The following is a 10,901-nucleotide window of genomic DNA, read 5'->3' as shown; positions in this document are numbered from 1 at the left end:
TCGAGGTCGAGTCGCCGGTCCATTTGATGTGCCACCGATAGCTAACTTTGTTTGTTCCCCTTTAGGGGTGGTCCCCAAGAAGGACCCGGGTGAGTTTCGGCTGATACATAATTTGTCAGCCCCACGTGGTCTTTCCGTGAATGATGCGATAGACCCGGAAGTGTGTTCGGTGCGGTACGCATCTTTCGATGAGGCCGTTGCCATGTTGAATCGCCTAGGGCCCGGTGCGCTGATGGCAAAATCAGATATTGAGTCAGCGTTCCGGTTGCTCCCGGTACATCCAGACGATCAGCGTCTTCTTGGTTTCATGTTTCAGGGTCACTATTACATGGATAGATGTATGCCAATGGGATGCTCTATATCTTGTGCCTATTTTGAAAAGTTCAGTTGTTTTCTGCAATGGGTCTTCACAAAGAGGACGGGTTTTCAACATGTTATGCATTATCTGGATGACTTTTTGTTTCTGGGGGCAGCCGGGGATCCAGAATGTGGACAGGCTTTGAACGAATTTTGTGTCTTAATGAATCATTTTGGTGTGCCATTGGCACCAGGTAAGACTGTGGGTCCCTCGACTTGCCTCGAGTTTCTGGGGATCGAGCTCGACTCAGAGGAAGGCTGTTTTCGATTACCAAGAGAAAAAGTGTTAAAATTCAGGGCATCCCTGGAAACGTGTATTAGTGAGTCTAAGGTTAAACTGCATCAATTACAACAATTGGTGGGCCAGTTGAATTTTGCCCTGAGAGTAATGCCGATGGCCCGCCCCTTTTCCCGCTCGATCGCTCAAGCCATGGTCGGCCTGAAGGAGGGTCATCATCGCACGAGGCTATCGGCAGAGGTTCGCCAGGACATGCGCATTTGGTTGGCATTTCTGGCGGATTTCAATGGTCGAATTGTCTGGAACAAACCGGCGGTGTCCTCCGAGGAGCTGGGGCTGTGGACAGATTCGGCTGGGAGCATTGGTTTTGGTGCCATATTCGGCACACAATGGTCGGCTCAAAAATGGCCGTCATGGTGGCATGAGTGTGGGCTGACAAGTAACATTGCTTTTCTTGAACTTTTCCCCATTCTGGTGGCCCTGAAAACTTGGCCCGAGGGATTCAGAGATCACTCTGTGGTGTTCTGGTCTGATAACATGACCGTGGTTGAGTGTATCAATAGCCAGGCAGCACGATGCAAATGGATTCTGAGATTGCTCAAAGAAATTGTGTTATTGTGTATGCAATTGAATGTGCTATTTAAGGCAAGACATGTGCCGGGGGTAATGAACAAAGCGGCTGATGCGCTTTCTCGTTTTCGTATGCAGGCCTTCTGGGGTTTTCTGCCCACAGCGGACCCGGTGGCGGCACCCTTTCCCGAAGCTCTCTGGTCTCTCGGTGCCCCGAACTACAAAACCTCGTGGGAGAGAGTTTAGCACCCAGTACGAGGAAGGCATATGAAGGGGCGTTCCGTTCCTATTGGGCCTTTTTGGGGGCTGCTAGGGGGGAGCTTTGGGGACAGGAGGAGTTGGTAGTAAAATTTTTGCTGTCTTTACATCAGGCAGGCAAATCAGTGGCTACGGCCCAGAGGCATCGGGCCGCCATTTCCTTTATGGCAAGGGCTCATGGGATCCAGGACCCAACTGCATCTTTCGTTGTGCAAAAAGCGCTACGTGGGTGGCAACGCCTTGAGGGTCGCAGAGTAGATGAAAGGCGCCCGATAGGTCTGGATAGGTTGGCCCTGTTATTATCTGTACTTCCTGCAACGTGTTCATCCCAGTATGAAACAGTGTTATTTCGAGCCGCTTTTGCGCTAGCATTCCATGGGGCTATGCGGGTGAGCGAACTAGTGGCGAAGAACAAGCAGGATGCCATGGGGGGACTGTGCCGAGAGAACGTTCAGGTCAGGGGGGAGACAATGACTGTCTCGTTTGTCAGGTCCAATACCGATCAGGGTGCGATTGGGGACTGCATAATCATACAAAGGATTCCCGGGTCTTCCATGTGCCCTGTGGTGTGCGTAGAGGAATATTTAGCGCAAAGGGTGGCATCATGGGGGGGGACCTTGTTGAGACACGCTGACGCCACCCCACTGACGAGGTTTCAGTTCCAGCGGGTGCTTGCGATGTCGATTTCGGCCGCGGGCTTGAACCCCGGCGAGTTTGGGACCCATTCCTTTCGGATAGGGGCTGCTACAGAGGCTACAGCCAGGGGTCTGAATGTAGAACAAGTAAAACGTGTGGGGCGTTGGTCCTCGAACTGTTATAAGAGGTATGTGCGGTTGCATATGTTGTGAAGCTGTAATGATGTACTCACGCTTCTTGTTTTGTTTGGTTTTCAGTTGCGCAAGCCTACGAGGCGGGGCGGACTGTGCAGTCGACCCGACACCGGGGGGCCAGCGGTCAGACATCACCGGCTGTGAAAAAGGAGGTGTGGGTCGTGGGCCACTCATACGTGAGGCGTGCTGCGGACGTATTCAAAGCAGGTGACATGATTCACGTGGCTGGGGAAAACGGGTACAGGGTGTCCTTCTACGGAAAGGGCGGGCTCTGTATTGACCAGTTTCAATCATTTTTCGAGGGTTTGTTAGGGCGGACAAGGTCACCGCCGTCTGTAGTCATAGTACATCTTGGGGGCAACGATTTGGTGACCACTGGTAGACGACTTCTTCTTGAGGCGCTGCTTTCCACTGTAAGTTGGTTAGCGAGAAGAGTTCCAGGGTGCACAATTGCATGGTCCCATATGATCCCACGGAAAGTGTGGCGGGGGGCTATTTCGGTTTCTGCTCTGAATCATTCAGTAAGGAAAATTAATAATAAAGTGAGTAGATTGTTCCGTTCAAGTACACTGCATTCTGTTTCGCATGGTTGTATTAAAGGGGACAGTATGTATTTGGGGGATGGTGTTCATTTGTCCCGGATGGGGAACGAGTTACTCATAGGAGACCTGATAGCTTGGCTAAAGACTTTATGACATGACCTTTAGGCAGGAGTGTTGTGGGGGGGTCCGGATAGCCGGTCAACTATCCGGCCTGTGGCGGTAAGGTCATGATCGGTGAGCAGTAATTGGAAGATCCCTATGGGTGGGCGTCACCCATTACGGATGGGAGCGCTCGGGGGAGGTGGACATTGGCCCCTCAACGGGGAGGCGGTCCCTTCTAAGGATGGGCCGCCGAAAGGAAAGGAAAGGCGGTCAAGGCCCCTTCCTGGGTAGGAGGGGCTACAGCCCCCTCCTGGGGAATTTCCCGGGGCCAGGACATCTGCGACGGCAGATGTGGTAAGTTGTGTGGGGTTTGGGAGGGGGTTTACGCTACCTTCTAGACACCTCACACGAGTCCTCGGACGACCTTTAAATGGCGTTGAGTTTATTGGGGCCCCGTCAAGTCAAGGGAAATTGGTAGATGCACTTGAGGTACACCTCTGTGCGGTCGCCCCTCACAAGTGAGGGGGATATTTCTGGTTTAGGGATCTGACACCGGTTACGACCTTGCCGTTGGCCCTTAAACGTTAGGATGTACAATTTCAAGTTAAATGTTTTGTAGGATGTTAGTTCGGCTAGGTGAACCTTTGTATTAGAGAATATGTTAAGGTTAGCCAAATATCGCAATGTGGAAATGAAATTGTACATAATATGAAACTGTTATTTTAATGTTTTATTTTGTTTCATATTTTAATAAATACGGCCGGGAGAGTCACTCCCTCCCGTCTTCCAAAAGTTCAGAACCGTTTCCGGTTTCCCATCCTTGGGGATTGTGTTGAGAGGGGGTGGCGGGTATCTCAGCCATATTATACACCTCCCAGCCACCTACACACATACTCAGTCTCCCATACAAATACTTGGGCAACCATTCAATAACCCATATAGTTTCTGATATAGCTACTGATTTAAACATGCAGCAGTTTACAGAACAACATAAATAATGATTGCCAAATTAAGACACTTTAATCACTAAGCCATGCACTCAGTGAGACACATTTAATCATTCTCTCATACAGTCAGTCATGCACCTACTAAATCCTTCATCCAGACACTTATACATCCACTCATTCTTCAATATGTAAGACATATATTAACTTTACAGAAACATACAGTCGTCACTGGGTGTTGTCATCAGTGATGTCATCAGTGATGTCACTGACCATGTCATGAATGATGTAATATGTGACATCATTAGCAGTGGATTGCGGGTCCGCGATATATAGTTAGTGTAACTAACTATATATGGAATTTCAATGGTTTTGTGCAAATAAAATAAGGTTTTTTAAATGCTAATCCCTAACTATATATGGTCTATAACCTATGGTTTTTTCATTGAATTTTCAAGGTTTTGTAAATGCAAATTCCTAACTATATATGGTCTATAACCTATGGTTTTTTCTTTGAATATATATATATATATATAATGCGCTATTTAGTGTAAGCCTTCTCTGAAAGGAAAAACAAATCTAAAAAGATGTGTCTGATCGATTCTTACCCTGCTCAGTATTTCTTTTCCCTGTATGTGGTTCACTAATGTCGGACGGAGAAAAGAGATTTCGCCTCGATCTCTGTAAAAAAATATATGGTGGACTATTAAGTAAATACCCTGTCCTAGAGGAATGCATCAAAAGAGATGCGCCCGGTGAAAGCTTACCTTGCCTCAGTGTCTCATATCCGTGTGTGTTCTCCACGCCATTCTGCTCTACCAACGTGTAAGTTATCATGTGGTACGGAAGCAGATATAGTCCTGACCCCTCGGGTCCTAAAAATAAATGAAGGACTATCGACCCTTCTCGTAAAGCAACTACTGCGGTATAAAAAAGACTGTGTGGACATTAAAACAACTGCAGTACCGGCATATATAAATTGCTGGATATCACTGACCCTACGTTAAAATAAATAAACCTTATTCCTATAAGCTCTGCACCAAATATTAAGAGTGTACTAATCAGTTCTATTAGTTTCAGGGGGTTAAGTGAAGGTGCAACTTATTACATAGTGTTAGCCTCATAAATATGTACATGTTAGAAAACCTTTCAGAAAAAAATAATAGTAATATATACAATGTGTAACCAATAAATACCTTATAAACCAATATTGTGCCACACTCCTTACAATCTAGAAATGTCTATAAAATGATATGCGAAAAAGATGTATCCTATGCAATTTGAAAAAGAGATCATTGTAACAGCGCCCAAATTTCGTCTCTATCATTGAGGCCATATACCGCAGTGTGGTATTTTTCTATTAGTCTGGCTTCTAAACGATTTAATTTGGTTTATACTTCATTGAAGTTTGTCTTCCCCAAGGTACATAAAACTGTGCATTCCATGTCATTTTCTGAATGATTCAAAGTTTGAAAGTGATGCACAAGTGGGGCTCCTTCTACCTTACATTGTACCCGTGATTTGTGTTGTAGGATACGTTTCTTGACAATTTGTGTAGTCTGTTGGTTTCGTATACAGACTAACTACAAGTGGACCACTTTTGTGTTTAATAAATACATCCAAAAAGTTAAGTCTATTTCGGACACTGGATAAGGTGAAGTTAAATTCCTGGGTTCTTGAATTTAGCCAATTTTGAAAATCTTTTAGAAGTGACTCGTCTCCATTCCCAATCATGAAGATGTCGTCTATATAGCGACACCAAAAATTCACCTGGTTCTTAAAGGGATTGGTGTTGCTACATATACATTTCTTCTCAAACTCTGCCATCACTAAATTGGCTATCTCAGGTGAAAAACTGCAACCCAGAGCCACTCCAGATATTTGTAAATATAGGTTACCTTTGAAGTTGAAAAAATTATTCTTCAAGCAGAGGGTCGCTAGAGATATGAACAATTCTGTCGGTACCTGATGTGTACGTTCTCGTAAGTCCAAAATATGTCTCATCACTGCCAAAGCTTCGTCTTGGGGTATGTTCGTATAAAGTGGTTTGATATAAAAGGATACCAATTGTTGGTTCTCTATGTTGTATGGTAAATGTTCTACCTTTCATATCAAATCCATTGTGTCTTTAATATATGATTGAGTATCTTTTACCAGAGGAATTAGAAAAGTATCTATGTATTTGGCAAGTAGCTCTAAAATAGAGCCACAAGCTGACACTATTGGCCTGCCTGGCGGGTTAGTTGTTGATTTATGCACTTTTGGTAGGACATAAATATTAGGTATTTTATTTTGCTCATTGTTTAAGAAATAACATTCATTTTGGCATAGCCAGCCCTCTTCTAGACCCTCTTTTGATATATTAAGATTTTCTCCTTTTAATCTTGATGTGGGTTTATTCTCCAATGGTCTGTAGTGTATTGGGCTGGATAATTGCCCAATTACTTCTTGGTCATACTTATCTTTGTCCCAGAGGACTATTCCACCCCCTTTATCCCCCGGCTTGATTATTACTGCCGGATTATATGACACGTCTTTAAGAGTGTTACGTTTTAATGGGGATCACCCAGATAAAACTACTCAACCTGGGTTATCAAAGCATTACGTTAGAGAAAACGGTCGAGGTAGTTTAAGTATTCAAAAATTATAACAGAGAATACACCACACTAGAATTGTTTGTTAGGTGTATACACATGTTAAATGATTTAGTACTCAAAATATTTGGCTTATTTCATGTGATACAGTGCTCACAGTGAATAGAAGGAACAGTTTGGTAGGAGGAATGGGGGTGATTGGATAGATGAAGGAAAAGGTAAAGGTGCAGTGACAGGCACAATAGCAAATATTAAAATAAACCCTTTAGGGTCATGGAAAGATCCATAAATTCTCCTTGTTATCATAACACATTGGACATGTGTAGTTCATTAATTAAAGTCCCACATGTTTGATGATCTGTGGAAGTCTACGTTTCGACCCCATGGTTGTTAAGGGCTGGTAAATCCTTGTGTTGTGGTCTTCATCAGGACAGAAGGTGATGAGGAGCACTTGGAGGAGGCTCTATGATTGGGCCCTCCTGGGGTGGCAGCGCAGCCGCTCTGCTTTATCCTTGGTTCGTGGATACTGGTTACCACGATGCTGAATGTACAAAGAACGGGAGTGTGAGTCACCGCCAACTGGTGTTGAACAATTCCCTTGTTCAGTCAAAGGCCGTGGCGAAATGAATCTCGCTGACGGCTGCCAGATGACTGTCCAAGGACGAACAAACAATTCTAGTGTGGGGGATTCTCTGTTATAATTTTTGAATACTTAAACTACCTCGACCCTTTTCTCTAACGTAATAGTTCTTTAAGAGCAGTCATTTCTGATTTGCTACAATTTGCATTAAAAAAGATCTTTTTAGTTTGTTTACTGTCTAATTCTCGTAGGACTTGGTCTTCGAATATTAAAATTTCTGCCGGTAGCAATGTACTTTCAGGGATGAATTTGGATTTATTCCTTAACCCGCTTGTATTGATCAGTTCTTTAGATTCGCGTTCCATAAAAAATGCTTTCAATCCGACTTTTCTGAGGAAATGTAAAATTTCTGTTTTAGTCTTTACTGGATTTTGTAATGCAGTTGGCACAAAAGAGAGTCCCTTAGATAGCACTGATAATGCTGATTCAGTTGGAATATAGTTAGGCCAGTTATAAATAGGTATGGTATCAACTTTTTCTCCCCCTTCAATCGTATTTATACTTAACGTCTGTAAGTTTTCTTCTGTGCACGGAAGGGCTCGGATTCCTGATGCTGATATTGTTCAGACTGTTGGAATGGGCCTTGTGGTTGAAACATTCTTGCTTGCTGGTTGTAACCCCTCCATCGTGGTCCTCCTCCCCTTGCTCAACACCTGCCTCTGCCTAAAAAAGGTGGTCCTGCTCTTGGATATTGGGGATGTGAATGATAACCACTGTATGGACCTAGATTCAGGATTCAAAGATTGAATTAGTGCAACAAAATATTTACAGTGATTGACGCTGTTCCAACTTGGTACACGCGTTGGTTTCGTTCAATGGTGAACATTTGTTGGTGCAAAATGGCACATCATGGTCTCATAGGGGGACGGTATCGCCTCGGTGGAAACAATGTTCCTGATCAGCAATGCCGCATAGTATTACCTAGCTGCTTCCCCTTGGACCGCATCTTGAACGAAACCAACGCGTGTACCAAGTTGGAACAGCGTCAATCACTGTAAATATTTTGTTGCACTAATTCAATCTTTGAATCCTGAATCTAGGTTTTTTTTAGGAGTGGTATTATACAGGGCTGGTCCCTGTATGGTCCTGACGAAACGCTAGGGGTAGCGTGAAACATGTTGACCAGATACTGAACCAACCCACATCACAGGTTGGTCTACAGTACAAACCCCACTTTTAACATACCGGTCTAGGAGCAGAATAAAACATTGAGGCCCACTAGCACGGTATTTTTAACACCCACACACACATCCACTCCACTTACTCTCACCACACATAGTCCTTCACTTAACAGTGCTCCTTCGTAGCTCGAGAGTCGCAGCACGCCCCTTTTCGTAGAGAACTGGGATGACCCCGATGATGAAGCATGTCACCGTGAGGAAACTCCGGTGAGTGAGGGGATAACAAGAAAGAAAAATTCTTTTCTTTCTGAACGGCTACACCCACACACTGCTGGTAGATAGCCCACACACAAGACAGGTCCCTGAACCCAGACACTGGCTTCATTTCTTGCAACTATACTCAGGAGGACGACCTGGTCTGTAGTAACCTCCTTTTCCCTCTACTCTGGTGCAATGCTCCAACGTTACCATCACCCTTGGTGGCATATAGACGCAATAAGAACCTTAAAGACATGTTAGTTCATTCACACCCTAGCAAGAAATTGCAATGCATTAACCAAACATCCATAACAGGCCTACCTATAATACTAGGCAACCATAGGTGTGGTTCTTGCCACGCTTGTGAGGCAGCCATTGTATCAGATGGTATCTCATACAATGGAAAGGAAATCAAGTTGCGGCATCTTTCCAACTGTCGCAGTAACAATGTTATATACATTCTGTTCTGCAGTTGTGGATTAGCCTACATAGGAGAAACTGGTCGCGAATTCCGCTTACGATTTAGTGAGCACAAGTCTGCAGTTAGAACTAGGAAATTGTCAGCACCATTAGTACAACATTGTGCAGACATGAACCACAATGAAAAAGATTTTAAATGGTCAATCCTTGAAAAGATTCAACCCCTACCAGGACAACCAGTGGAAGTCACTCGTAAAAAATTAGAAACTTTTTGGATTTTCCATCTTGATTGCGTTAAACGTGGCCTCAATGAAGATATAAACTGGTATGTCACTAGATAATTGCTTTTCTGTAATCTATATTGACAATACTATTGGGTTTTTCCCATGATATTTCATTACCATTATGATTGTGTTTTTTTTAAAAAGACTCTTTTTCTTCTTTATTCAATACAGTTGGTCATTTTTCTGCTTTATATGACTCTGTTTTATATATATCTTATAGGTATTGTATTTACACATAGATCATTTCAATTAGAGCCTTTCTCTCTATTGCAAATAAATGTCTTTCAAACCTATTTTCCTTGCCTTTATTGTATTACTCAGGCTACTTACTTCATTTTTGTGGGAGCTCAGTTTATCATTCATGACACTTATTGTTTTTCTTCTTATGCACGTACTGAACACATTGTATTCCATGCCTTGGTGCCTATTCCAATATGGCGGTACCCTAGCGCGTTCTGTGTATTCCCTAAGTGTGCAATTTTTCATTTCGTTGTGAATTATTCACTTAAATGCGATACGTTATTAAGAATGCCATTCATTATACTAGCGTCTCGATCCCACATTTTTGATATATTTTTCTTTCTACACGGGCTTGCATTATACTTTTTGCGCTGCGTTAAGTGATTTACTTTAGTGCCCATTTCTATATGGTGTTACTTAAGTACGTCCTTTATTTTCATTAAGGAAGGTGATTGTTTATGCTTCCTGGGTTCCAGGACATATCGCGAGATCACGCTGTTGCACGAGTGTTTAAAATGAGAGACCTAATGTCTGAGATTTCTTCCCTGCGTTGGAGATTGCCTGAGATGCGGATACGTTAAAATCAAGGCTCTAATTTGATCAGGTGAGCGTTAGCACTCAGGATGTAGGGACGGCTAGTCATCGCTCTCATTACGGGTGGTTTACTTTAAAATCCAAAACGCCGATTTCGGTTGCTTTATATGGCCACTCTTTTTCCTCACGGGGCTGTGTGTTTCTATTTGATCAGCGTTAAGTCGCATTATATCGTACGGACAATTACTTTTAGGCATAAATGATCGACACATGCCGTCCTCTCTTTATTATTCTTGTAATACTTTTGTAGTCGGCATTTGGGTGCTCCCGCTTCTTGTATGGGCTCAACTCGGTTTCTTTCTCCTGTGTTATCAGTACATCGGCAAGCCTTCATTAGTTTGAGAATCCTTAAAATAGCTAATGGTAGTAAGGAATGTATATTAAATTCAAATTAGATCTAGGATTCTGTGGTTTGAAAAACCTCTCATGCTCATCCACTTCTAATTACTTTGAGCTATGACATGTCAGTATCGTTTTCACCACATTGTAGTAGCATACATGCAATGGTGCTTTAAATAAATATGTATATAATATGTACGGGTGGTATCATTGCATATCAGCCTATTGAGATCTGTACTTTTATTTACTAGGACGCTCTAAAGTTTGGATGCAATACCCTCAGTGTTCTGAATAGAAAATGAATTTACAAAACCTTATGGACAAAAGTATTGTAACAGTTTTTTTAGAGCCACGTAGTTAGTGAGAAATCATCATTTATTCTTCCATTTAGTTCTTCTTTATCTCTATTCTTATCTTCAGCTGGGACCCAACTATTGGTGGTTTTTTTCAATAAATAGAAAGTCAAGGAATATACTGATTGCAGTAATCACAGAATACCCGATTTACTCCAACATCTACCTATATAGGGGTAAGAGCTATTTGTGCACTCAGTGTTAATCTCTTGTTTAT

Source organism: Lissotriton vulgaris, chromosome 12 (assembly GCF_964263255.1).
Source record: "Lissotriton vulgaris chromosome 12, aLisVul1.2, whole genome shotgun sequence".
In the NCBI taxonomy this organism is placed as follows: Eukaryota; Metazoa; Chordata; class Amphibia; order Caudata; family Salamandridae; genus Lissotriton; species Lissotriton vulgaris.
This window is presented reverse-complemented; position numbering follows the sequence as displayed.